Source organism: Platalea leucorodia (assembly GCF_965183815.1).
Source record: "Platalea leucorodia genome assembly, chromosome: 6".
Classification (NCBI taxonomy): domain Eukaryota; kingdom Metazoa; phylum Chordata; class Aves; order Pelecaniformes; family Threskiornithidae; genus Platalea; species Platalea leucorodia.
The window spans coordinates 22,814,418-22,830,946 of record NC_138828.1 but is presented as its reverse complement, the minus strand read 5'-3'; positions in this window follow the sequence as shown (position 1 = coordinate 22,830,946).

Here is a 16,529-nt window from a genome sequence, read left to right as displayed (position 1 = left end):
ACAGCCCCACCAACGCTGGCGCTGACTTTTTCTAGGGCCTCCCAAACTTCAATAATATCTCAGAGGTCCGCCTTGTAAAGTGGGAGCGAGGCTCAGCAATTGCGAACGTCCAGGGATTCCTCCCACCCCAAAGGGGCCAGGACAAAAGCTCTTGCTGCTCTTCAAGTAGCCAGGCATTCTTATTTACAGCCCCACCAACGCTGGCGCTGTCTCTTTCTAGAGCCTCCCTAACTCCAATACTGTCTGCCCGGGCCCCTGATTAGAGCCGGAGGCAGGCACAGCAATTGTGAACGTCCAGGGATTCCTCCCACCCCAAAGGGGCCAGGACAAAAGCTCTTGCTGCTCTTCAAGTAGCCAGGCATTCTTATTCACAGCCCCACCAATGCTGGCGCTGTCTCTTTCCAGAGCGTCCCAGATGCCAATATATTCTCAGAAGGCCGTCTTGTAAAGTGGGACCCTGGCTAAGCAACTGTGAACGTCCAGGGATTCCTCCCACCCCAAAGGGGCCAGGACCAAAAGCCCTTGCTGCTCTTCAAGTAGCCAGGCAACCCCATTCACAGCCCCACTAATGCTGGCGCTGTCTCTTTCTAGAGCCTCGCAAACTCCAATAATGTCTGCCTTGGCCCCTGATTAGAGTCGGAGGCAGGCACAGCAATTGCGAACGTCCAGGGATTCCTCCCACCCCAAAGGGGCCAGGACCAAAAGCTCTTGCTGCTCTTCAAGTAGCCAGGCATCCCCATTCACAGCCCCACCAATGCTGGCACTGTCTCTTTCTAGAGCCTCCCAAACTCCAATACTACCTGCATGGGCTGCCGAGTACGCCAGGAGCTAGGCTCAGCAAGTGCGAACGTCAAGGGATTCCTCCCACCCCAAAGGGGCTTAGACCAAAAGCTCTTGCTGCTCTTCAAGTACCCAGGCATCCCCATTCACAGCCCCACCAACGCTGGCGCTGACTTTTTCTAGGGCCTCCCAAACTTCAATACTATCTCAGAGGTCCGCCTTGTAAAGTGGGAGCGAGGTTCAGCAATTGCGAACGTCCAGGGATTCCTCCCACCCCAAAGGGGCCAGGACAAAAGCTCTTGCTGCTCTTCAAGTAGCCAGGCATTCTTATTCACAGCCCCACCAATGCTGGCGCTGTCTCTTTCTAGAGCCTCGCAAACTCCAATACTGTCTGCCCGGGCCCCTGATTAGAGCCGGAGGCAGGCACAGCAATTGCGAACGTCCAGGGATTCCTCCCACCCCAAAGGGGCCAGGACCAAAAGCTCTTGCTGCTCTTCAAGTAGCCAGGCATCCCCATTCACAGCCCCACAAATGCTGGCGCTGTCTCTTTCCAGAGCGTCCCAGATGCCAATATATTCTCAGAAGGCCGTCCTGTAATGTGGGACCCTGGCTAAGCAACTGTGAACGTCCAGGGATTCCTCCCACCCCAAAGGGGCCAGGACCAAAAGCCCTTGATGCTTTTCAAGTAGCCAGGCAAACCCCATTCACAGCCCCACAAACGCTGCCGCTGTCGCTTTCTACAGCCTCCCAAACTCCACTACTATCTCCCTGGGCTGCCGAGTACGCCAGGAGCTAGGCTCAGCAAGTGCGAACGTCCAGGGATTCCTCCCACCCCAAAGGGGCCAGGACAAAAGCTCTTGCTGCTCTTCAAGTAGCCAGGCATTCTTATTCACAGCCCCACCAATGCTGGCGCTGTCTCTTTCCAGAGCGTCCCAGATGCCAATATATTCTCAGAAGGCCGTCTTGTAAAGTGGGACCCTGGCTAAGCAACTGTGAACGTCCAGGGATTCCTCCCACCCCAAAGGGGCCAGGACCAAAAGCCCTTGCTGCTCTTCAAGTAGCCAGGCAACCCCATTCACAGCCCCACAAACGCTGGCGCTGTCTCTTTCTAGAGCCTCGCAAACTCCAATAATGTCTGCCCGGGCCCCTGATTAGAGTCGGAGGCAGGCACAGCAATTGCGAACGTCCAGGGATTCCTCCCACCCCAAAGGGGCCAGGACCAAAAGCTCTTGCTGCTCTTCAAGTAGCCAGGCATTCTTATTCACAGCCCCACCAACGCTGGCACTGTCTCTTTCTAGAGCCTCCCAAACTCCAATACTACCTGCATGGGCAGCCGAGTACACCTGGCGCCAGGCTCAGCAATTGCGAACGTCCAGGGATTCCTCCCACCCCAAAGGGGCAAGGACCAAAAGCTCTTGCTGCTCTTCAAGTACCCAGGCATCCCCATTCACAGCCCCACCAACGCTGGCGCTGACTTTTTCTAGGGCCTCCCAAACTTCAATACTATCTCAGACGTCCGCCTTGTAAAGTGGGAGCGAGGCTCAGGAACTGCGAACGTCCAGGGATTCCTCCCACCCCAAAGGGGCCAGGACCAAAAGCTCTTGCTGCTCTTCAAGTAGCCAGGCATTCTTATTCACAGCCCCACCAACGCTGGCGCTGTCTCTTCCTAGAGCCTCCCAAACTCCAATACTGTCTGCCTTGGCCCCTGATTAGAGCCGGAGGCAGGCACAGCAATTGTGAACGTCCAGGGATTCCTCCCACCCCAAAGGGGCCAGGACCAAAAGCTCTTGCTGCTCTTCAAGTAGACACGCAACCCCATGCACAGCCTCACAAACGATGGCGCTGTCTCTTTCTACAGTCTCCCAAACTCTTATACTACCTGCCTGGGCAGCTAGGCCGTAGCACAGCTCAGAAATTGCGAATGTCAAGGGAATCCTCCCCAACCAAAGGGGCCAGGACCAAAAGCTCTTGCTGCTTTTCAAGTAGCCAGGCAAACCCCATTCACAGCCTCACAAACGATGGCGCTGTCTCTTTCTGCAGCCTCCCTAACTCCAATACTATCTCACTGGGCTGCCGAGTACGCCAGCAGTTAGGCTCAGCAATTGCGAACGTCCAGGGACTCCTCCCACCCGAAAGGGGCTTGGACCAAAAGCTCTTGCTGCTCTTCAAGTAGCCAGGCATCCCCATTCACAGCCCCACCAACGCTGGCGCTGACTTTTTCTAGGGCCTCCCAAACTTCAATACTATCTCAGAGGTCCGCCTTGTAAAGTGGGAGCGAGGCTCAGCAATTGCGAACGTCCAGGGATTCCTCCCACCCCAAAGGGGCCAGGACAAAAGCTCTTGCTGCTCTTCAAGTAGCCAGGCATTCTTATTCACAGCCCCACCAATGCTGGCGCTGTCTCTTTCTAGAGCCTCGCAAACTCCAATACTGTCTGCCCGGGCCCCTGATTAGAGCCGGAGGCAGGCACAGCAATTGCGAACGTCCAGGGATTCCTCCCACCCCAAAGGGGCCAGGACCAAAAGCTCTTGCTGCTCTTCAAGTAGCCAGGCATCCCCATTCACAGCCCCACAAATGCTGGCGCTGTCTCTTTCCAGAGCGTCCCAGATGCCAATATATTCTCAGAAGGCCGTCCTGTAATGTGGGACCCTGGCTAAGCAACTGTGAACGTCCAGGGATTCCTCCCACCCCAAAGGGGCCAGGACCAAAAGCCCTTGATGCTTTTCAAGTAGCCAGGCAAACCCCATTCACAGCCCCACAAACGCTGCCGCTGTCGCTTTCTACAGCCTCCCAAACTCCACTACTATCTCCCTGGGCTGCCAAGTACGCCAGGAGCTAGGCTCAGCAAGTGCGAACGTCAAGGGATTCCTCCCACCCCAAAGGGGCTTAGACCAAAAGCTCTTGCTGCTCTTCAAGTACCCAGGCATCCCCATTCACAGCCCCACCAACGCTGGCGCTGACTTTTTCTAGGGCCTCCCAAACTTCAATACTATCTCAGAGGTCCGCCTTGTAAAGTGGGAGCGAGGTTCAGCAATTGCGAACGTCCAGGGATTCCTCCCACCCCAAAGGGGCCAGGACAAAAGCTCTTGCTGCTCTTCAAGTAGCCAGGCATTCTTATTCACAGCCCCACCAATGCTGGCGCTGTCTCTTTCTAGAGCCTCGCAAACTCCAATACTGTCTGCCCGGGCCCCTGATTAGAGCCGGAGGCAGGCACAGCAATTGCGAACGTCCAGGGATTCCTCCCACCCCAAAGGGGCCAGGACCAAAAGCTCTTGCTGCTCTTCAAGTAGCCAGGCATCCCCATTCACAGCCCCACAAATGCTGGCGCTGTCTCTTTCCAGAGCGTCCCAGATGCCAATATATTCTCAGAAGGCCGTCCTGTAATGTGGGACCCTGGCTAAGCAACTGTGAACGTCCAGGGATTCCTCCCACCCCAAAGGGGCCAGGACCAAAAGCCCTTGATGCTTTTCAAGTAGCCAGGCAAACCCCATTCACAGCCCCACAAACGCTGCCGCTGTCGCTTTCTACAGCCTCCCAAACTCCACTACTATCTCCCTGGGCTGCCGAGTACGCCAGGAGCTAGGCTCAGCAAGTGCGAACGTCCAGGGATTCCTCCCACCCCAAAGGGGCCAGGACAAAAGCTCTTGCTGCTCTTCAAGTAGCCAGGCATTCTTATTCACAGCCCCACCAATGCTGGCGCTGTCTCTTTCCAGAGCGTCCCAGATGCCAATATATTCTCAGAAGGCCGTCTTGTAAAGTGGGACCCTGGCTAAGCAACTGTGAACGTCCAGGGATTCCTCCCACCCCAAAGGGGCCAGGACAAAAGCCCTTGCTGCTCTTCAAGTAGCCAGGCAACCCCATTCACAGCCCCACAAACGCTGGCGCTGTCTCTTTCTAGAGCCTCGCAAACTCCAATAATGTCTGCCCGGGCCCCTGATTAGAGTCGGAGGCAGGCACAGCAATTGCGAACGTCCAGGGATTCCTCCCACCCCAAAGGGGCCAGGACCAAAAGCTCTTGCTGCTCTTCAAGTAGCCAGGCATTCTTATTCACAGCCCCACCAACGCTGGCACTGTCTCTTTCTAGAGCCTCCCAAACTCCAATACTACCTGCATGGGCAGCCGAGTACACCTGGCGCCAGGCTCAGCAATTGCGAACGTCCAGGGATTCCTCCCACCCCAAAGGGGCTTGGACCAAAAGATCTTGCTGCTCTTCAAGAAGGCACGCAACCCCATTCACAGCCTCACAAACGATGGCGCTGTCTCTTTCTACAGTCTCCCAAGCTCTTATACTACCTGCCTGGGCAGCTAGGCCGTAGCAGAGCTCAGAAACTACGAACGTCCAGGGATTCCTCCCACCCCAAAGGGGCCAGGACCAAAAGCTCTTGCTGCTCTTCAAGTAGCCAGGCATCCCCATTCACAGCCCCACCAACGCTGGCGCTGACTTTTTCTAGGGCCTCCCAAACTTCAATACTATCTCAGAGGTCCGCCTTGTAAAGTGGGAGCGAGGTTCAGCAATTGCGAACGTCCAGGGATTCCTCCCACCCCAAAGGGGCCAGGACAAAAGCTCTTGCTGCTCTTCAAGTAGCCAGGCATTCTTATTCACAGCCCCACCAATGCTGGCGCTGTCTCTTTCTAGAGCCTCGCAAACTCCAATACTGTCTGCCCGGGCCCCTGATTAGAGCCGGAGGCAGGCACAGCAATTGCGAACGTCCAGGGATTCCTCCCACCCCAAAGGGGCCAGGACCAAAAGCTCTTGCTGCTCTTCAAGTAGCCAGGCATCCCCATTCAAAGCCCCACAAATGCTGGCGCTGTCTCTTTCCAGAGCGTCCCAGATGCCAATATATTCTCAGAAGGCCGTCCTGTAATGTGGGACCCTGGCTAAGCAACTGTGAACGTCCAGGGATTCCTCCCACCCCAAAGGGGCCAGGACCAAAAGCCCTTGATGCTTTTCAAGTAGCCAGGCAAACCCCATTCACAGCCCCACAAACGCTGCCGCTGTCTCTTTCTACAGCCTCCCAAACTCCACTACTATCTCCCTGGGCTGCCGAGTACGCCAGGAGCTAGGCTCAGCAAGTGCGAACGTCAAGGGATTCCTCCCACCCCAAAGGGGCTTAGACCAAAAGCTCTTGCTGCTCTTCAAGTACCCAGGCATCCCCATTCACAGCCCCACCAACGCTGGCGCTGACTTTTTCTAGGGCCTCCCAAACTTCAATACTATCTCAGAGGTCCGCCTTGTAAAGTGGGAGCGAGGTTCAGCAATTGCGAACGTCCAGGGATTCCTCCCACCCCAAAGGGGCCAGGACAAAAGCTCTTGCTGCTCTTCAAGTAGCCAGGCATTCTTATTCACAGCCCCACCAATGCTGGCGCTGTCTCTTTCTAGAGCCTCGCAAACTCCAATACTGTCTGCCCGGGCCCCTGATTAGAGCCGGAGGCAGGCACAGCAATTGCGAACGTCCAGGGATTCCTCCCACCCCAAAGGGGCCAGGACCAAAAGCTCTTGCTGCTCTTCAAGTAGCCAGGCATCCCCATTCACAGCCCCACAAATGCTGGCGCTGTCTCTTTCCAGAGCGTCCCAGATGCCAATATATTCTCAGAAGGCCGTCCTGTAATGTGGGACCCTGGCTAAGCAACTGTGAACGTCCAGGGATTCCTCCCACCCCAAAGGGGCCAGGACCAAAAGCCCTTGATGCTTTTCAAGTAGCCAGGCAAACCCCATTCACAGCCCCACAAACGCTGCCGCTGTCGCTTTCTACAGCCTCCCAAACTCCACTACTATCTCCCTGGGCTGCCGAGTACGCCAGGAGCTAGGCTCAGCAAGTGCGAACGTCCAGGGATTCCTCCCACCCCAAAGGGGCCAGGACAAAAGCTCTTGCTGCTCTTCAAGTAGCCAGGCATTCTTATTCACAGCCCCACCAATGCTGGCGCTGTCTCTTTCCAGAGCGTCCCAGATGCCAATATATTCTCAGAAGGCCGTCTTGTAAACTGGGACCCTGGCTAAGCAACTGTGAACGTCCAGGGATTCCTCCCACCCCAAAGGGGCCAGGACCAAAAGCCCTTGCTGCTCTTCAAGTAGCCAGGCAACCCCATTCACAGCCCCACAAACGCTGGCGCTGTCTCTTTCTAGAGCCTCGCAAACTCCAATAATGTCTGCCCGGGCCCCTGATTAGAGTCGGAGGCAGGCACAGCAATTGCGAACGTCCAGGGATTCCTCCCACCCCAAAGGGGCCAGGACCAAAAGCTCTTGCTGCTCTTCAAGTAGCCAGGCATTCTTATTCACAGCCCCACCAACGCTGGCACTGTCTCTTTCTAGAGCCTCCCAAACTCCAATACTACCTGCATGGGCAGCCGAGTACACCTGGCGCCAGGCTCAGCAATTGCGAACGTCCAGGGATTCCTCCCACCCCAAAGGGGCAAGGACCAAAAGCTCTTGCTGCTCTTCAAGTAGCCAGGCATCCCCATTCACAGCCCCACCAACGCTGGCGCTGACTTTTTCTAGGGCCTCCCAAACTTCAATACTATCTCAGACGTCCGCCTTGTAAAGTGGGAGCGAGGCTCAGGAACTGCGAACGTCCAGGGATTCCTCCCACCCCAAAGGGGCCAGGACAAAAGCTCTTGCTGCTCTTCAAGTAGCCAGGCATTCTTATTCACAGCCCCACCAACGCTGGCGCTGTCTCTTCCTAGAGCCTCCCAAACTCCAATACTGTCTGCCTTGGCCCCTGATTAGAGCCGGAGGCAGGCACAGCAATTGTGAACGTCCAGGGATTCCTCCCACCCCAAAGGGGCCAGGACCAAAAGCTCTTGCTGCTCTTCAAGTAGACACGCAACCCCATGCACAGCCTCACAAACGATGGCGCTGTCTCTTTCTACAGTCTCCCAAACTCTTATACTACCTGCCTGGGCAGCTAGGCCGTAGCACAGCTCAGAAATTGCGAATGTCAAGGGAATCCTCCCCAACCAAAGGGGCCAGGACCAAAAGCTCTTTCTGCTTTTCAAGTAGCCAGGCAAACCCCATTCACAGCCTCACAAACGATGGCGCTGTCTCTTTCTACAGCCTCCCTAACTCCAATACTATCTCACTGGGCTGCCGAGTACGCCAGCAGTTAGGCTCAGCAATTGCGAACGTCCAGGGACTCCTCCCACCCGAAAGGGGCTTGGACCAAAAGCTCTTGCTGCTCTTCAAGTAGCCAGGCATCCCCATTCACAGCCCCACCAACGCTGGCGCTGACTTTTTCTAGGGCCTCCCAAACTTCAATAATATCTCAGAGGTCCGCCTTGTAAAGTGGGAGCGAGGCTAAGAAACTGCGAACTTCCAGGGATTCCTCCCACCCCAAAGAGGCCAGGACCAAAACTCTTGCTGCTCTTCAAGTAGCCACGCAATCCCATTCACAGCCCCAACAACGCTGGCGCTGTCTCTTTCTACAGCCTCCCAACTCCACTACTATCTCACTGGCCTGCCGAGTACGCCCGGACCTAGGCTCAGCAAGTGCGAACGTCCAGGGATTCCTCCCACCCCAAAGGGGCCAGGACCAAAAGCCCTTGATGCTTTTCAAGTAGCCAGGCAAACCCCATTCACAGCCCCACAAACGCTGCCGCTGTCGCTTTCTACAGCCTCCCAAACTCCACTACTATCTCACTGGGCTGCCGAGTACGCCAGGAGCTAGGCTCAGCAAGTGCGAACGTCCAGGGATTCCTCCCACCCCAAAGGGGCCAGGACCAAAAGCTCTTGCTGCTCTTCAAGTAGCCAGGCATCCCCATTCACAGCCCCACCAACGCTGGCGCTGACTTTTTCTAGGGCCTCCCAAACTTCAATAATATCTCAGAGGTCCGCCTTGTAAAGTGGGAGCGAGGCTCAGCAATTGCGAACGTCCAGGGATTCCTCCCACCCCAAAGGGGCCAGGACAAAAGCTCTTGCTGCTCTTCAAGTAGCCAGGCATTCTTATTTACAGCCCCACCAACGCTGGCGCTGTCTCTTTCTAGAGCCTCCCTAACTCCAATACTGTCTGCCCGGGCCCCTGATTAGAGCCGGAGGCAGGCACAGCAATTGTGAACGTCCAGGGATTCCTCCCACCCCAAAGGGGCCAGGACAAAAGCTCTTGCTGCTCTTCAAGTAGCCAGGCATTCTTATTCACAGCCCCACCAATGCTGGCGCTGTCTCTTTCCAGAGCGTCCCAGATGCCAATATATTCTCAGAAGGCCGTCTTGTAAAGTGGGACCCTGGCTAAGCAACTGTGAACGTCCAGGGATTCCTCCCACCCCAAAGGGGCCAGGACCAAAAGCCCTTGCTGCTCTTCAAGTAGCCAGGCAACCCCATTCACAGCCCCACTAATGCTGGCGCTGTCTCTTTCTAGAGCCTCGCAAACTCCAATAATGTCTGCCTTGGCCCCTGATTAGAGTCGGAGGCAGGCACAGCAATTGCGAACGTCCAGGGATTCCTCCCACCCCAAAGGGGCCAGGACCAAAAGCTCTTGCTGCTCTTCAAGTAGCCAGGCATCCCCATTCACAGCCCCACCAACGCTGGCACTGTCTCTTTCTAGAGCCTCCCAAACTCCAATACTACCTGCATGGGCAGCCGAGTACACCTGGCGCCAGGCTCAGCAATTGCGAACGTCCAGGGATTCCTCCCACCCCAAAGGGGCTTGGACCAAAAGATCTTGCTGCTCTTCAAGAAGGCACGCAACCCCATTCACAGCCTCACAAACGATGGCGCTGTCTCTTTCTACAGTCTCCCAAGCTCTTATACTACCTGCCTGGGCAGCTAGGCCGTAGCAGAGCTCAGAAACTACGAACGTCCAGGGATTCCTCCCACCCCAAAGGGGCCAGGACCAAAAGCTCTTGCTGCCCTTCAAGTAGCCAGGCATCCCCATTCACAGCCCCACCAACGCTGGCGCTGACTTTTTCTAGGGCCTCCCAAACTTCAATACTATCTCAGAGGTCCGCCTTGTAAAGTGGGAGCGAGGTTCAGCAATTGCGAACGTCCAGGGATTCCTCCCACCCCAAAGGGGCCAGGACAAAAGCTCTTGCTGCTCTTCAAGTAGCCAGGCATTCTTATTCACAGCCCCACCAATGCTGGCGCTGTCTCTTTCTAGAGCCTCGCAAACTCCAATACTGTCTGCCCGGGCCCCTGATTAGAGCCGGAGGCAGGCACAGCAATTGCGAACGTCCAGGGATTCCTCCCACCCCAAAGGGGCCAGGACCAAAAGCTCTTGCTGCTCTTCAAGTAGCCAGGCATCCCCATTCAAAGCCCCACAAATGCTGGCGCTGTCTCTTTCCAGAGCAACCCAGATGCCAATATATTCTCAGAAGGCCGTCCTGTAATGTGGGACCCTGGCTAAGCAACTGTGAACGTCCAGGGATTCCTCCCACCCCAAAGGGGCCAGGACCAAAAGCCCTTGATGCTTTTCAAGTAGCCAGGCAAACCCCATTCACAGCCCCACAAACGCTGCCGCTGTCGCTTTCTACAGCCTCCCAAACTCCACTACTATCTCCCTGGGCTGCCGAGTACGCCAGGAGCTAGGCTCAGCAAGTGCGAACGTCAAGGGATTCCTCCCACCCCAAAGGGGCTTAGACCAAAAGCTCTTGCTGCTCTTCAAGTACCCAGGCATCCCCATTCACAGCCCCACCAACGCTGGCGCTGACTTTTTCTAGGGCCTCCCAAACTTCAATACTATCTCAGAGGTCCGCCTTGTAAAGTGGGAGCGAGGTTCAGCAATTGCGAACGTCCAGGGATTCCTCCCACCCCAAAGGGGCCAGGACAAAAGCTCTTGCTGCTCTTCAAGTAGCCAGGCATTCTTATTCACAGCCCCACCAATGCTGGCGCTGTCTCTTTCTAGAGCCTCGCAAACTCCAATACTGTCTGCCCGGGCCCCTGATTAGAGCCGGAGGCAGGCACAGCAATTGCGAACGTCCAGGGATTCCTCCCACCCCAAAGGGGCCAGGACCAAAAGCTCTTGCTGCTCTTCAAGTAGCCAGGCATCCCCATTCACAGCCCCACAAATGCTGGCGCTGTCTCTTTCCAGAGCGTCCCAGATGCCAATATATTCTCAGAAGGCCGTCCTGTAATGTGGGACCCTGGCTAAGCAACTGTGAACGTCCAGGGATTCCTCCCACCCCAAAGGGGCCAGGACCAAAAGCCCTTGATGCTTTTCAAGTAGCCAGGCAAACCCCATTCACAGCCCCACAAACGCTGCCGCTGTCGCTTTCTACAGCCTCCCAAACTCCACTACTATCTCCCTGGGCTGCCGAGTACGCCAGGAGCTAGGCTCAGCAAGTGCGAACGTCCAGGGATTCCTCCCACCCCAAAGGGGCCAGGACAAAAGCTCTTGCTGCTCTTCAAGTAGCCAGGCATTCTTATTCACAGCCCCACCAATGCTGGCGCTGTCTCTTTCCAGAGCGTCCCAGATGCCAATATATTCTCAGAAGGCCGTCTTGTAAAGTGGGACCCTGGCTAAGCAACTGTGAACGTCCAGGGATTCCTCCCACCCCAAAGGGGCCAGGACCAAAAGCCCTTGCTGCTCTTCAAGTAGCCAGGCAACCCCATTCACAGCCCCACAAACGCTGGCGCTGTCTCTTTCTAGAGCCTCGCAAACTCCAATAATGTCTGCCCGGGCCCCTGATTAGAGTCGGAGGCAGGCACAGCAATTGCGAACGTCCAGGGATTCCTCCCACCCCAAAGGGGCCAGGACCAAAAGCTCTTGCTGCTCTTCAAGTAGCCAGGCATTCTTATTCACAGCCCCACCAACGCTGGCACTGTCTCTTTCTAGAGCCTCCCAAACTCCAATACTACCTGCATGGGCAGCCGAGTACACCTGGCGCCAGGCTCAGCAATTGCGAACGTCCAGGGATTCCTCCCACCCCAAAGGGGCAAGGACCAAAAGCTCTTGCTGCTCTTCAAGTACCCAGGCATCCCCATTCACAGCCCCACCAACGCTGGCGCTGACTTTTTCTAGGGCCTCCCAAACTTCAATACTATCTCAGACGTCCGCCTTGTAAAGTGGGAGCGAGGCTCAGGAACTGCGAACGTCCAGGGATTCCTCCCACCCCAAAGGGGCCAGGACAAAAGCTCTTGCTGCTCTTCAAGTAGCCAGGCATTCTTATTCACAGCCCCACCAACGCTGGCGCTGTCTCTTCCTAGAGCCTCCCAAACTCCAATACTGTCTGCCTTGGCCCCTGATTAGAGCCGGAGGCAGGCACAGCAATTGTGAACGTCCAGGGATTCCTCCCACCCCAAAGGGGCCAGGACCAAAAGCTCTTGCTGCTCTTCAAGTAGACACGCAACCCCATGCACAGCCTCACAAACGATGGCGCTGTCTCTTTCTACAGTCTCCCAAACTCTTATACTACCTGCCTGGGCAGCTAGGCCGTAGCACAGCTCAGAAATTGCGAATGTCAAGGGAATCCTCCCCAACCAAAGGGGCCAGGACCAAAAGCTCTTTCTGCTTTTCAAGTAGCCAGGCAAACCCCATTCACAGCCTCACAAACGATGGCGCTGTCTCTTTCTACAGCCTCCCTAACTCCAATACTATCTCACTGGGCTGCCGAGTACGCCAGCAGTTAGGCTCAGCAATTGCGAACGTCCAGGGACTCCTCCCACCCGAAAGGGGCTTGGACCAAAAGCTCTTGCTGCTCTTCAAGTAGCCAGGCATCCCCATTCACAGCCCCACCAACGCTGGCGCTGACTTTTTCTAGGGCCTCCCAAACTTCAATAATATCTCAGAGGTCCGCCTTGTAAAGTGGGAGCGAGGCTAAGAAACTGCGAACTTCCAGGGATTCCTCCCACCCCAAAGAGGCCAGGACCAAAACTCTTGCTGCTCTTCAAGTAGCCACGCAATCCCATTCACAGCCCCAACAACGCTGGCGCTGTCTCTTTCTACAGCCTCCCAACTCCACTACTATCTCACTGGCCTGCCGAGTACGCCCGGACCTAGGCTCAGCAAGTGCGAACGTCCAGGGATTCCTCCCACCCCAAAGGGGCCAGGACCAAAAGCCCTTGATGCTTTTCAAGTAGCCAGGCAAACCCCATTCACAGCCCCACAAACGCTGCCGCTGTCGCTTTCTACAGCCTCCCAAACTCCACTACTATCTCCCTGGGCTGCCGAGTACGCCAGGAGCTAGGCTCAGCAAGTGCGAACGTCCAGGGATTCCTCCCACCCCAAAGGGGCCAGGACCAAAAGCTCTTGCTGCTCTTCAAGTAGCCAGGCATCCCCATTCACAGCCCCACCAACGCTGGCGCTGACTTTTTCTAGGGCCTCCCAAACTTCAATAATATCTCAGAGGTCCGCCTTGTAAAGTGGGAGCGAGGCTCAGCAATTGCGAACGTCCAGGGATTCCTCCCACCCCAAAGGGGCCAGGACAAAAGCTCTTGCTGCTCTTCAAGTAGCCAGGCATTCTTATTTACAGCCCCACCAACGCTGGCGCTGTCTCTTTCTAGAGCCTCCCTAACTCCAATACTGTCTGCCCGGGCCCCTGATTAGAGCCGGAGGCAGGCACAGCAATTGTGAACGTCCAGGGATTCCTCCCACCCCAAAGGGGCCAGGACAAAAGCTCTTGCTGCTCTTCAAGTAGCCAGGCATTCTTATTCACAGCCCCACCAATGCTGGCGCTGTCTCTTTCCAGAGCGTCCCAGATGCCAATATATTCTCAGAAGGCCGTCTTGTAAAGTGGGACCCTGGCTAAGCAACTGTGAACGTCCAGGGATTCCTCCCACCCCAAAGGGGCCAGGACCAAAAGCCCTTGCTGCTCTTCAAGTAGCCAGGCAACCCCATTCACAGCCCCACTAATGCTGGCGCTGTCTCTTTCTAGAGCCTCGCAAACTCCAATAATGTCTGCCTTGGCCCCTGATTAGAGTCGGAGGCAGGCACAGCAATTGCGAACGTCCAGGGATTCCTCCCACCCCAAAGGGGCCAGGACCAAAAGCTCTTGCTGCTCTTCAAGTAGCCAGGCATCCCCATTCACAGCCCCACCAACGCTGGCACTGTCTCTTTCTAGAGCCTCCCAAACTCCAATACTACCTGCATGGGCAGCCGAGTACACCTGGCGCCAGGCTCAGCAATTGCGAACGTCCAGGGATTCCTCCCACCCCAAAGGGGCTTGGACCAAAAGATCTTGCTGCTCTTCAAGAAGGCACGCAACCCCATTCACAGCCTCACAAACGATGGCGCTGTCTCTTTCTACAGTCTCCCAAGCTCTTATACTACCTGCCTGGGCAGCTAGGCCGTAGCAGAGCTCAGAAACTACGAACGTCCAGGGATTCCTCCCACCCCAAAGGGGCCAGGACCAAAAGCTCTTGCTGCCCTTCAAGTAGCCAGGCATCCCCATTCACAGCCCCACCAACGCTGGCGCTGACTTTTTCTAGGGCCTCCCAAACTTCAATACTATCTCAGAGGTCCGCCTTGTAAAGTGGGAGCGAGGTTCAGCAATTGCGAACGTCCAGGGATTCCTCCCACCCCAAAGGGGCCAGGACAAAAGCTCTTGCTGCTCTTCAAGTAGCCAGGCATTCTTATTCACAGCCCCACCAATGCTGGCGCTGTCTCTTTCTAGAGCCTCGCAAACTCCAATACTGTCTGCCCGGGCCCCTGATTAGAGCCGGAGGCAGGCACAGCAATTGCGAACGTCCAGGGATTCCTCCCACCCCAAAGGGGCCAGGACCAAAAGCTCTTGCTGCTCTTCAAGTAGCCAGGCATCCCCATTCAAAGCCCCACAAATGCTGGCGCTGTCTCTTTCCAGAGCAACCCAGATGCCAATATATTCTCAGAAGGCCGTCCTGTAATGTGGGACCCTGGCTAAGCAACTGTGAACGTCCAGGGATTCCTCCCACCCCAAAGGGGCCAGGACCAAAAGCCCTTGATGCTTTTCAAGTAGCCAGGCAAACCCCATTCACAGCCCCACAAACGCTGCCGCTGTCGCTTTCTACAGCCTCCCAAACTCCACTACTATCTCCCTGGGCTGCCGAGTACGCCAGGAGCTAGGCTCAGCAAGTGCGAACGTCAAGGGATTCCTCCCACCCCAAAGGGGCTTAGACCAAAAGCTCTTGCTGCTCTTCAAGTACCCAGGCATCCCCATTCACAGCCCCACCAACGCTGGCGCTGACTTTTTCTAGGGCCTCCCAAACTTCAATACTATCTCAGAGGTCCGCCTTGTAAAGTGGGAGCGAGGTTCAGCAATTGCGAACGTCCAGGGATTCCTCCCACCCCAAAGGGGCCAGGACAAAAGCTCTTGCTGCTCTTCAAGTAGCCAGGCATTCTTATTCACAGCCCCACCAATGCTGGCGCTGTCTCTTTCTAGAGCCTCGCAAACTCCAATACTGTCTGCCCGGGCCCCTGATTAGAGCCGGAGGCAGGCACAGCAATTGCGAACGTCCAGGGATTCCTCCCACCCCAAAGGGGCCAGGACCAAAAGCTCTTGCTGCTCTTCAAGTAGCCAGGCATCCCCATTCACAGCCCCACAAATGCTGGCGCTGTCTCTTTCCAGAGCGTCCCAGATGCCAATATATTCTCAGAAGGCCGTCCTGTAATGTGGGACCCTGGCTAAGCAACTGTGAACGTCCAGGGATTCCTCCCACCCCAAAGGGGCCAGGACCAAAAGCCCTTGATGCTTTTCAAGTAGCCAGGCAAACCCCATTCACAGCCCCACAAACGCTGCCGCTGTCGCTTTCTACAGCCTCCCAAACTCCACTACTATCTCCCTGGGCTGCCGAGTACGCCAGGAGCTAGGCTCAGCAAGTGCGAACGTCCAGGGATTCCTCCCACCCCAAAGGGGCCAGGACAAAAGCTCTTGCTGCTCTTCAAGTAGCCAGGCATTCTTATTCACAGCCCCACCAATGCTGGCGCTGTCTCTTTCCAGAGCGTCCCAGATGCCAATATATTCTCAGAAGGCCGTCTTGTAAAGTGGGACCCTGGCTAAGCAACTGTGAACGTCCAGGGATTCCTCCCACCCCAAAGGGGCCAGGACCAAAAGCCCTTGCTGCTCTTCAAGTAGCCAGGCAACCCCATTCACAGCCCCACAAACGCTGGCGCTGTCTCTTTCTAGAGCCTCGCAAACTCCAATAATGTCTGCCCGGGCCCCTGATTAGAGTCGGAGGCAGGCACAGCAATTGCGAACGTCCAGGGATTCCTCCCACCCCAAAGGGGCCAGGACCAAAAGCTCTTGCTGCTCTTCAAGTAGCCAGGCATTCTTATTCACAGCCCCACCAACGCTGGCACTGTCTCTTTCTAGAGCCTCCCAAACTCCAATACTACCTGCATGGGCAGCCGAGTACACCTGGCGCCAGGCTCAGCAATTGCGAACGTCCAGGGATTCCTCCCACCCCAAAGGGGCAAGGACCAAAAGCTCTTGCTGCTCTTCAAGTACCCAGGCATCCCCATTCACAGCCCCACCAACGCTGGCGCTGACTTTTTCTAGGGCCTCCCAAACTTCAATACTATCTCAGACGTCCGCCTTGTAAAGTGGGAGCGAGGCTCAGGAACTGCGAACGTCCAGGGATTCCTCCCACCCCAAAGGGGCCAGGACCAAAAGCTCTTGCTGCTCTTCAAGTAGCCAGGCATTCTTATTCACAGCCCCACCAACGCTGGCGCTGTCTCTTCCTAGAGCCTCCCAAACTCCAATACTGTCTGCCTTGGCCCCTGATTAGAGCCGGAGGCAGGCACAGCAATTGTGAACGTCCAGGGATTCCTCCCACCCCAAAGGGGCCAGGACCAAAAGCTCTTGCTGCTCTTCAAGTAGACACGCAACCCCATGCACAGCCTCACAAACGATG